Source organism: Carettochelys insculpta, chromosome 4 (assembly GCF_033958435.1).
Source record: "Carettochelys insculpta isolate YL-2023 chromosome 4, ASM3395843v1, whole genome shotgun sequence".
NCBI lineage: Eukaryota > Metazoa > Chordata > Testudines > Carettochelyidae > Carettochelys > Carettochelys insculpta.
This window is the reverse complement of record NC_134140.1, coordinates 134691886-134700273: the sequence shown is the minus strand read 5'-3', so window position 1 is coordinate 134700273 and position 8388 is coordinate 134691886. Positions and strand designations below refer to the sequence as shown.

At 47.0% G+C, this 8388-nt stretch overlaps 1 pseudogene; it reads right to left on the bottom strand.

Moving 5' to 3' along the window:
* Window positions 1-861: 861 nt before the first annotated feature.
* LOC142012935 (heterochromatin protein 1-binding protein 3 pseudogene) lies at window positions 862-7823 on the bottom strand (annotated as a pseudogene).
* Window positions 7824-8388: the final 565 nt, after the last annotated feature.

The window sequence follows — 8388 nt, the reverse complement described above, 5'->3', positions numbered from 1 at the left end:
TCTCATTCACCAGCATTAAACACTGAACAGTGGCTCTTCACATCACAACTGGGTCTTCCTTATCGTATAACATTTGGCAGGCCAGATCAGGCCCTTGGATACATGTGCCATTGCTAATGTCTTCTGACTAGGTCCTCAGCCCTGGTGCCCCAAGGTACCTAGGCAGCATTACATCACCTAACCAATGGGCAATCTGAAGAATCCTCTGCCCTGAGTTGGGCACCTAGGCTCCCCACATGGTTTGCTCAGAATGATAGAGGTCTCAGAAGGAGATGTTCAGAAGCCAGCAAGATCTTCAGAGACACCTAGAAAGACTCACCAAGGAAATGGATTGGAGTGGGGAAAAGAGAGGGGTTTGAATGTCTTACTGTCTGACCTAGATGCCTCTGTTCTCTTGGCATCCTCAGCCCTGAATTTTCTCCTGGAGTTAGCCAATTACACTAGGTCAGCTGCTGGGAGCAGCCACAACTGGTTTTTCCTGTTGACTGCTCTGGGCCTTCCTTATGCTGTAGTGCTTTTCTTTTCTTTTCTTTTTCAAATGAGCCTGAATGTCTGCATCAAAATATAACAGTTCCACAGCCAGAGCCCAGCAAACCCAGCTCAGCTGGGCCATCAGTGGCCATGCCGCAGTGCTTTTTTCTCTGGATAGATGTACCTGTCCCCATGCCATTCTTTTGCTCTTCCAGGACTTGGAGCTGACGTCTGGCAGCTTTTTCTTTAGCTTCTGACTGCAGCATTCCTCTTTGAGGAGCAGCTTTTTCCACCTCAGCAATTTCTTGTTGCTCCCTTAATTGAAGTTCCATCATTTCTTTTTCAGGCTTCTACTGTTGCCTGTCTGCTAAATTCTGTATTCCAATGCTTCTACTGAACCTGCTTCTCTGGGGCAGGCAAAGGTGGTCCACCTGCTTTCTCATGACTGGCTACTAGTAGATTATTTTCATTCTGGAATTGGGACTTCTTAACAGATAATCCCTTTTGTAAACAGAGCTCTTCCAGGGCTTTTCTGTCAAGACATTCATATGATCAGTGTAACACACTCAATAGCAAAATTCAAATTTTAATAATGTGGGGTTTTGATCCAAAACAAAATTGACCTGTTTCTATGGAAGCTGCCAACTACATCAAATGTTGGTATGTCTCTGTTTGCCACAGCTAAGAATACAAAATCACTGGGAACTAGAGCAGATCCACCCCAAAACTGCTGGTTACTCTTATCATTTCACATACCAAAACAGTTACGAAAGTAAACTTCAGTCACACTAGACTGGTTAAGAAGTCAATGATGCAGTCTCCTTAGGCATCCCAGCTCTTGTCTCACCAACCAGACTCCAGAGTCTGTGGTGAATGGTTACTGAAAACCAATTCCATCACATACAGGGTTCTTCAAACCCCAATATATCAGCCACATAACCACATCAATATAAACTCAGGTCTTACCCCAGGACCCAGCTGCTGCTAGTCCTGTAGTGACTAAAATCTACAAGTTTCTTAAGAAAAGGAGAGAGTGGAAATGGTTAATAAATCATATACATCTAATAGTGGTAGTGTCCTTGTATCAGGTTTGGAGCATGACGTGATAGACTGCTGGCCTGTATAGCCTCTGGTAACTTTTAAAAGGTTGAAAGTCCTTCAGTCCATTGTCCAATATGGCCCTTTGAGTTGCAAGCCCACTGACATTAAAGGGCAAAGGGAACAACTGCAAACAGATCTGGTCCAGGGTCCTCTGGCTGCTGCTGAGATTCAGTCCCTTTTAAATTGCCCCTATGTGCTACAGGGCTCCTGGAGTCCTAGGGGCACACTTCTGAGTCCAAGCACCTGCCACAGACAGGAGAGCAGCTCGGCTGGGCAAGCGGCAGACTCAGTGCTAAGCCAGGAGGAGCCTTTGGTGACCAGACGGCAAGTAAGAGCAGCATCCCCCAGGTGCACTGGGAAACCAGAGCCAGCAGGAGGAGATGACTTGGGTGTGGCAGTAATTGCTGCATCGTTGTGCCTGTGTGAATGATCGGGGAGGGAAGAGTCTGGGGGGAAAGGAAGGGGCTATAGGAAAGGATGGCTGAGAAAGGCAGTGGAAGGGGGACAGGAATGGCCAGGAGATGCTGGGCTGGGTAAAGAAAAGGACGGTGGGGTGGGGGTTGAGGTCAGTAGCTGCAACTGGGAGAAACCAGCCAAGCGTGGGGTCGGGCAATAGGACAAGACAGAGGGGGGCAGAGCTGTGCATGAGGTGATGAGGGAGGGCAGAGAAGAGACGTGGTGTGTGAGGGCCACCTCTGAGCAGGTAAGGATGGGTCTGCTACCAACCTCTGATTGAACGGTAGCACTCAGTGTCTTAGGGTGGTGGCAGGGGAAGGGAAAGCTGTGACTCCAGAGGAAGAAGAGGGACAGAGGTCCACTGATTGTGCTCTTCTGGAGCCTGGAATTCCTGTCAGTGGGCCTGATACAGAGAATCAGAGCAGGAGAGAGGGAAAATGGAGTCATTTCAGGGGCATTTTATACTCTGCCATGTGTCTGGAAATGTACTGGTTCAAAACACAGCTCACAACCTCTCTTTAAGGAAAGTTACTGGCAGAAGATGGAGTCCAGGTTCACATAAGAATATCACATATCCTTACATGGCTTGCTGAGTCACAGGGTAGCCATCAGCCCCTTGGAAGTTGAGGCAACAGCAAGAACAGACTTCTGGGTGGAATGAATTTATATTACACCCACTGGGCCATTCAAGTTTGAAAATTCCACTCACAAAAGGCTGACTGGACAGGATGTAAATAACCTTGTGGGTGTTAACTACAGGAACAAACACAATGGTGAAATCTCTCTCTCTCTCTCTCTCTTTATATAGATAGATAGATAGATAGATAGATAATCAATTTTCATATAATCAGATACAAAAATAATGCATAGTTATAAACAGGATAATCATACTTACCAAAGCGTAACTTTCCTATTGCTACCTTACATGACATGCACTCTAAAGATATGCTGTCTAGCAGCACTAGTATCACTGACAATAATGGTCACATTTCAAACATCCAGAGGAATTGTTCCCTAAATAATCTGGAAGCTCTAGGCCTCAGGGACACCTGTGCATTTCCACTGGGGTCAGGAATTTGCACAGGTATGCGTGCAGTCTTGCTCACTCTTATAAAGTTAGCACAAGCCTTGTGGTAGTTCATGATTTTTCCAGAACTCCCCACTTTTGAAATTAAGTAATTAAAAGTGAATTTCTAGCTCCCATGAGGACAGAAAAGCTGAAACGTAACCCAAGTGTACTCAAAAATTAAAAACAGAGAAAACAATTAAAAAGAGGTCCATGATTTTGGTGGCCTGATTCGTGATTTTTCAAAGCTTGGGGTTGGCAGTGCGGGAATGATTGGAATTTAGTGAAGAATCGACATGCTGATAGACAAGAATATAATCCAGTTCACTTCTCTGTGCTGTTTTGGCTCTGAAAAGCTAATAGGAGAAAAACAAGTCCCTATTTTTAAGCACTAAAGTGAGTGGCTATCCCTTTGAATACACTCATGGAGTCAGTCCATTGAGTAAGAAGGTGACATTTCTTCATCTCAACTTTTCAGAGCAGAATCATAATTATGCTTTAATCTGAAAGGCCTATAGAGAGAAAACTGCGTGGTTCTTAATTTATCTACAGTCCTTCAGAAAGACCAAAACTGAGTCAGCTCTGTTGGCAACTGAATCTGTTGTTCAAGGGAGTTGGAGTACGATATAACTGACGTTTCTGATTATTGAGATGTGGGTGAATGCTGCTTAAAGGAGATATTTATGCTTGTGTAGATAACTGTAGTATCTGGGAAGAAAAGCTGGAAAGAAACTTTCTAATGTTTGAGCACAAATTGAAATCCCATGTTTCCCTTCAATAACTAAAGTTTTGGTAAAAATTGTCATTTTTTTAGTATTCCCAAATAAAAAGAGTTGAAAAAAACAAAAATTTCAAATAAAATGACTATTGTCAGTGAAAAAAAGCCTTTTTAAAAAAGCTTTGAGTTTTTGACCAGCCATAGTAGATAATTTAATATAAAGAGTGCCATCTACTGGTACATAGGAATATCTCATCTTGTCCGTAAGTTAGAAGGTTCAAATAAAGTTTTGGATGTGAAAAACATACTTGATTCCAGCTTTTAATGACTATGCCACCCCTCTAGGTACGCTATATATTGGAACTGTAGATTTTAAGTATCTGTAAGTTCCTGAAAAATATGTAATGATGCTAAGTTAATTTGACTCATTAGGACCCTGGAATAAGTACCATAGTAGGTCAAATATTTTGTATGTGTAGCATATTAAAATGACTGCCCGGCATCAGCCCAAGATGTCCTTATTAGTATTCAAAATGACTGCAGTAACAAGAGAAAGGGGAACTACTGAAATGTAGGGAAAGCCTATAAAAATGATCATGGAAGATGCTCGATTAGTTCTTGACTGTGATGTGCAGATCCCTTCGCTTGTGACTCTGATGCTAACCAGCCTCTGCATTGTCCTAATCATCTTCCCATGTGCAAAACAAAAACAAAAATAAAAGCAAATGCACACACACACACAAAACCACATGAAACAACCTGTAGGAAGACTAGTTGCAATAGAATAATCAGACTGATTTTTGTAACCTGCTTCCAGCCATTCCATTAGAAAGTTTCCATAAACAATGCACAGGTAGGAAATGGAGGAGTCTAGAGAGCCCATTATGAGGATGTTTTGGCAGGGAACCTCAGAGAATACATACCAAATCCACTGAAACAATGCATGACTCATCATGCCACGAGCTAACTCTACTAACACAGCACAAAAGACATAATGCTGGAGAAGCAGGGAGGCTTCAGGATTGCAATAGTTTAGCTGGGACAAGTGGCAAAGTTGTTCATGTGGAGATATATTGACCAGTGCACCCAACTGCCTTGAAAAGAGAAGCCATGACCCATGCCAAATAGGCAGGGCTTTGCATGCCCTTCCATCCACAAATGAGTGGCTGATAGGAAGTGATGGACATCCCTGTTCCCTCCCTTACGCACCAACACAACACAGTATGCACAGTATGACAAGAGGACACCATTGTGCTTGCTCTGCACACCTTCCCCTTACAGTCTCAGGTCCGAAGGCCAGTATTGTTCTCTGCCATCAGAGAGTTCCCACCTGACAGTCCCATCAGCTTCCATTTGTGGCTCTCCCAGTATTCCATTGTTGCCATAGTAACAACAATACACAAACATATGCATGTTACTCTTAACAGTTTATGGTCCCTTTGCACTTCTGTTATATGTGTTGGTTGTTTTCCATCTCCTGGACATACTGGTCTAAAATCTGTTCTCAGTTACACTAGCATAATTCTCGAGGAACTTCGCTGACTTCAGTGGTGGAGTCATCCCAGACAGGCACCAATACTGCGTCTGCACTAGCAGTCCCCTTTTGAAAGAGGCATGCAAATGAAGGAAACTAAAAATGCAAATGAGGCGCAGAGTTACATATCTGGCCCCTCATTTGCATCGTCTTCTTTTGAAAGATTTTCCATCCCTGTTTAGAAGCCCAGTGCAGGAAGCTGAGAGCACCACACGAGCTGGCAGCAGCACGGCCTCAGAGCAAGGACATAGGCCAGTGAGGTACCCCAGTGGCCTCACGGCTACCCCCAAAAACCCCTTTTACCCCCAGTAGCCCCCTTCCAAACCTCCTGCGGGTCCCCAGAGGGCAGCCGTGGGCCAGAAAAACAGCCCCCCTCCTTGAGTGAGGGGGAGATCAAGGACTTGTTGGGGCTGTGGAGAGTGCAGGCGGTGCTCCTCCACACCACTGACTGGCACAGAAATGCCACAGCCCTTGTCCAGATGCTGGCAGGACCGAAGACCTGGGGCCATCCCCACCGCTCAGCAGACCAGGTATGGTCCAAAGTCAAAGAGCTGCGCCAGGCATACTCATGTGCCCGGAATTCGGCTGGGCACTCAGGGGCAGTGACCACCGGCCGCCCCCACTGTAAAGCCCTTGCCTGGCTGCTGGGGCTGAGGGACACTGCCAAGCCAGAGGGCATGGTGGACACGGTGGCACCAGAGGCACAGGCCCAGCTTGTTCCTGGTGAGCAGGCAGGACCCTCGGGCACAGACCACAGTCAGGAGCAGGACTCTTCCTTGGATGGGGAGAGGGCCATGGTAATTGAGATACCCTCAGGCTCCTCCAGCAGGGACCCCTCCACCCAGGCAACCCCCGCAGTCCTCTAGGGACCATCAGGTACGTGACCAGTGAATTGGACCCCCTGGGCCGGGGGTGGAGAACCACCCAGCACTGCCAACAGTGGGCCAGCCACCTGGCTACCAGTCCCACCCTGACACATTGTGGCCAGCCGCAGCCTGAGAGCTGTGAGGTGGCCCACACACAGTGCTCAGCACCCCTTGCCATGGACAGCACCACAACCCGCAAGCCTGTGGAGGGGGCCCGGGAGGGGGACAGATCCTGCCAGGTACACGGCCCACCCATGTGGGGACCCTCAAGTGCCGAGGATCCCCCAGGGTCCACTGGCCACCAGTGAGGGGTCTGACCATGGGGGTTGAGGGTACGGACCCTGGGCCAGAGCAAGGGGCTGAAGGGTCGCCTCCTCCACTCTTATCTCCACAGCAACACTCTTCAAGGGATAGGTGAGCCTTGTCCAGGGCTGGGAGACCGCACCCCGAGTGCCGAGGGGGCCAGGCCACCTACCACCCATGCGGGCCCATGCCCAGAGGCCATGCCACCCCCACCATGTGGAGGATGAGGAGGAGGCTGCCTCCCATTTTCCATCTCCAATAGTCGCCCTTTCCTGGGAGCCCCTGTCCCCCTGCCCCTGAGTGGTTGTGTGACCCCAGCATCACTTACCTTGAGCAGGATGGCCCTGATCATGACCTTGCCCACCCCAAACTGGTGGCCAGCCTAGTGGTGGCTGTTTGGGGTGGCCAGCTTCCAGATGGCAATTGCCACAATTTTGTCCGGGGGACGGGGGGTGCAGGCCTCATCCACATGTCCTGATGCCAAAGGACAGGTGCTAGCCAGTGGCACAGTTTGAGGAAGGTCTCCTTCCTCATATTTTTGATCAGGCTGTATGAAGGTTTAAACGGAAGATTGTCTTCTAGCTTGACTTGCAAGTCTAGAGAAGATGTAAAGCTATGTCCCCCTGGATTTCAGAATGGTTTTACCTGTATGAGAGACCACCACAAAACTTCCAGAGACTCACTTTCCTTTGACCTGTTTGCTGACTCCCATCTCCAGCTCTTTTCAGTGCTTACTTTGGATGATAGCTTCTACTCTCAAGCTCCAGAGAAGGGTATTCGTGGGTAATGTATAATGATAATGATAATGTATTTATGTATGGCAACCAATAGAACTGGCACACCACTCTTTTGAAAGCATGCCTTGATGTCTTCTGTTACGAAAGCATCCATCTTCAGGTGCTGAGGAGGCAGCCCTCTCAGTTTGCTTCTGTACTCTCAGTAGTTGGCTAGCAGAAAGGGTTGCCCATCAGGGAATGGTCTTTTTCATTTTCTTCTCCTTTTCCTTTAGGCTGACCCTTTTCATTCTTATTGGTTTCTTCAGAAATCTTTGTCTCTTGTTTGTTCTCCGTCTCTGGTTCTTTGAGCTGTTCCATCTCACTGGAAGTTGCAAGCAGTTTCATTCACTTGCTTCCCTCCAGTAGTCCCAAAATCTTCAGAGCTGTTCTCTGGGTCTGACTTGGCCTCCTCACCTTCAGCAGGTTTGCTTTGGAGAGGGGTTTCACGAGCGGAATTCACAGCATGACAGATCGGTATGGTGTCATCTTCAACCTTCAGCAGGCTCAGAAGACACAAAGCAACCCCTCTCATGGCAGTGGTGAAGGAACTGAGGGATACAGGGTAAAAAGGGCTGGTGCAGCTGTGCTGCTTTGTCTCTCTAATATCCTGAGGGTGCCATTGCTATAGCACAACATACATTGAAATCAATGGGTGTCAAAAACCTCAGTACTTCATGGATCTGTGTTAATATGCTCAGCTCAAAGCAGCAGGGACAATAAGTGAAAACTGGTCTTGTTGAGGTGCAACCGAGCCTCTTGCCACAAAGACCATATTTCTTATCTGCAAATGTCTGTTATTGTTTCGTTGTTTTCATCACTTGCACCAGGAGGCTTTTGCAACAAAACTTTTCTGAGAAGTAGGCCACGGAGCTATGCCAAATTGAAACTGCAGACTTACAGTGTTAGAGATTGAGGCAGTTTGTTGTTCTTGGTGAAATCAAATTAGCGACCCAATCGGCCTAGAATTTTCAAGTAAAAAATATTGTTCCTCTGTTTTCGTTCACCATTGCTGACTTGAAGATGAATGACTTTGATTCTCATCTCAACTCGGTGTGCCTGGCTCTAGACACTACACAATAATTCCTTGCTTAGCAATT